The sequence below is a fragment of the Mustela nigripes genome, chromosome 3 (genome assembly GCF_022355385.1).
Source record: "Mustela nigripes isolate SB6536 chromosome 3, MUSNIG.SB6536, whole genome shotgun sequence".
In the NCBI taxonomy this organism is placed as follows: domain Eukaryota; kingdom Metazoa; phylum Chordata; class Mammalia; order Carnivora; family Mustelidae; genus Mustela; species Mustela nigripes.
Genome location: NC_081559.1, coordinates 116114000 through 116117276, shown reverse-complemented (window position 1 = coordinate 116117276; position 3277 = coordinate 116114000). Strand labels below are relative to the sequence as shown.

The window sequence follows — 3277 nt, the reverse complement described above, 5'->3', positions numbered from 1 at the left end:
GCGTTGTGGGGGTGGTGACAAGCCTGAAGGTCACGCTGCCCTCCCACACAAACTGGAGGAGGATGCTGGAGGATGAGAAAATTATATCTGGGAGACGTTTAAAGGAAAAAAGAATTGTGAACCAAAGCTTTGCCTGGAGAAGGTTTAATTAACCTTTACTTTTTCCGATTAGATTGTGAATATTTGGATTTACTTGAAAAATATTTTCTTACCCTCTCAAAACAGATCTGAGCCAGAGATAAACATATTAAAATCCTAATTGTGAAAGCAAATAAAAAGATGTCCTTCATGGGAGGTTTTACCATCATAGTTTCAAACTTCAGTGTAATAGAGTGTTTACAGCACCTGTTGGATACTCACCCCATCCGGGAAATACGACTCTCAATCTAAAATTTGCTTTGAGAAAAGTGCTCAGAAATGAATGATACACACGCAATCACTCTGAGTTATTACTTTGGAAGAAATAAAATTTGTTTTCTGAAGATTTTCATTCAGTATTTTTTATAGGACTGTTGTTCTTGCATACTAATATGGTCCTTTACTTTTGGGAAATTGTTAGTTATGAAATAGAACTGACTATCCTGCCAGCACCTATGTTAACAGAACAGGGGGCAGGGAAGGTAATCTCTGTTTGGAACCCTTCACCTTGAAAGGGTCCTCTGTTGTTAACTAATTAATGTAGAAACCACGCTGATCTGTCTGAGATAGCCAGTGCCAAAGACCATTTTTATATTAGGAGAAGCAATAATAAAGCAGGATAAATCTAGCATCATTATCAGCACATGCCTTCCTCTTACCTATATTCTAATTCTGTGAAAATTTTTTCAGTAATTTCCTGACATTTCCTGACAAATTTCTAGCAGGCACTAGAAGTTTGGAAGTTGCCCTCCATTTCATTTGTCACCTTCAACATGAGCGCTCTATGAAGTGCTGATAATATGCAACTGCACAGAGCCATACCCGAGTGTTTCAGCAGCCTGTTTTCACATGTCATGCTCTACATAGAGTCACATGTGACATGGATTAAATCATAACCCCCCAAGGCAATAATACTGTCAAAGCTCAATATAATATAACAATTGAATTTCTATCTCTGCAAATCATTAAAAAGGAAGTTGTGCTATACTATCATTTTCTATAAAAACAGACCACCATGTCCATCATGACATCTTTATCCTAATTTAACGTACTATTTATCTAATGGGGAAAATCCACCCCATACCTACTTTTATTCCTTAAAATGTGTACTCTTTCCATATAAATACTCTAAACATTAATATTTAGTAAGGATCTTTTCTGTACAGATGTCAAAAAATAGTTTTCTCACCCTTATGACTTATATTTTTCACTTAATTTTGAATTATATATCTTAATGAACAAGTAGCTTAAAAACCCCTCTGTGGACAGAAAACAAGAACAAGATTTTCAGATTATAAAAGGTCAATACATTTGCAAAGATAAAGTGATTCTTCATATAATACCTCTTTGCAAAAGAATTTCTCTGGTAATAATACCCAAGTCTCCAGAGATTTCCCTGGCCTTAATTCTGTAATCTAGTTTGGATCAGTAATATGCATTATGTTGGCCTTGTTTTCTTCTCTACAATGATGACTAAAACCATCAGAAAAGTGAGCTTCCGTTTTCATATTACTTCAGATTGGATGCTGTGGAAATCGAGGAACAGTGGCACCTTTGGCATCTCCAAGATTACTAGGACCCTTGCCACCACATGTCATCTGCAGATCTACAGGAGCTCTTGGTCTGTGAAGGCTCCACTGGAGACCACTGAATGCTGGTTACTGCCTCTTTGGAGGCACCATATTGGTGACTACTCCTGGACTGAGCAAGGAGGAAAAGACTCTGCAAAAGAAATTCAACAAGCTCAAGGAAAAGAAAAAGGCAGTGCTGGCTCTGAAGAAATAAACTAGCAGCAGCAGAGCCAGCCAAGGCAACCAGCTGGTAAAGTCAGGAGCCATCAGTGCCTTCAAGGCTAAGACCAAGAACTCAGACTTCATTTGTCACTTCCTATTCTCGAACCTTAGTGGGGAAGTTAATGAACCCTAAGAAGAGTCCAGTCCCCACTTTCCAGCTGTTCCAAAAGAGTATATCTGCCCTAGGGAAATCTCTGAGAGTTTTGGGTCTTCCAGTGATGGGCTTCAAGACTTGAGGCCAGTAGGAGAAGAGGCAGAGGGCCTAGGGGCTCAGAGCTTTGACTGGCCCTCTGAAAAATGGGTTAGTGCCTGCTCCTCAGCCTCCCCTCCTCAACCATGGTTATGAGTGGAATGGGAACAAAGACAGGGACCTCTATCAAAAACCAGAAGGCCCTTTCCACAGGTCGGACTCATTCCCTGAATGTAGGGCTCCTCAGAAGGGGAATACTCTCTGATGCCCACTGTCTTCCGTGGGGCCTTCTCTCCCTTTGGAAACATCATTGACCTCTCCATGGAGACACCCAGAAACTGTGCCTTAGTCACCTATGAAAAGATGGCATCATCAGATCAGCTGTTTGCTGAGCTCAATGGGATGCAGGTAGAATTGGTACAGCTCAAAGTCAGTACTGCCTACAAACAGCCCATGCTGGATCCTGCTACTGGCAAAACTGTCTGGAGCTCCCTTGCTCCAGAACAGCCCTAAAGGTTGCCACCAGGACAAGAGGATCCAGATTGTCTACACTTGATGATGTCTACAAGAAAAACCTGTGGATGGCTTCTAGGAAATGGAGCTCAACTTGTGGGCCTCATATGTACCAACACTGGTCTCAGCAAAGCACTGAGGTAGAAGCTCAACAACAACAACAACGGCAAAAATCAAAACAAACAAACAAACAAAGATACAGGAGCTCTTTCTTTCCCCCCAGTTTTATTGAGAAATTTTTTTTTTGAGAAATTTTTGACATGCATCACCTCATATGTATAATGCATATGGCTTGAGGTGAGGGTTTAATTTATACACATGGTAAATGATTATCGTAATAGGTTCAACTAACATCCATCTTCTCATGTAGATACAATAAAAAGAAAAAAAGTCTTTGTGATGAAAAAGAAAGAAAATAATCTCCTTAGGATTTACCCCCTTAACAACTTTCCTGTATACCATAGAGCAGTGTTAGTTGTAGTCATCAGGCCGTACTTAACATCCCTAGTACTTTTTTGCCTTCTAACTCTAAGTTTGTTCCTTTGACCATCTTTCTTCCAGCCCCCCTCTCCCCATCCCCTGACCTCTGGTAACCACAAGACTTATCGCTTTCTTGGAATTTGTTTGTTTTTGCTTTTAGGTT

General features: G+C 40.3%; 1 pseudogene; it reads left to right on the top strand.

Moving 5' to 3' along the window:
* LOC132014523 (negative elongation factor E-like) overlaps positions 1-2677 on the top strand; it is an 11105-nt pseudogene extending 8428 nt beyond the window's left edge.
* Positions 2678-3277: the final 600 nt, after the last annotated feature.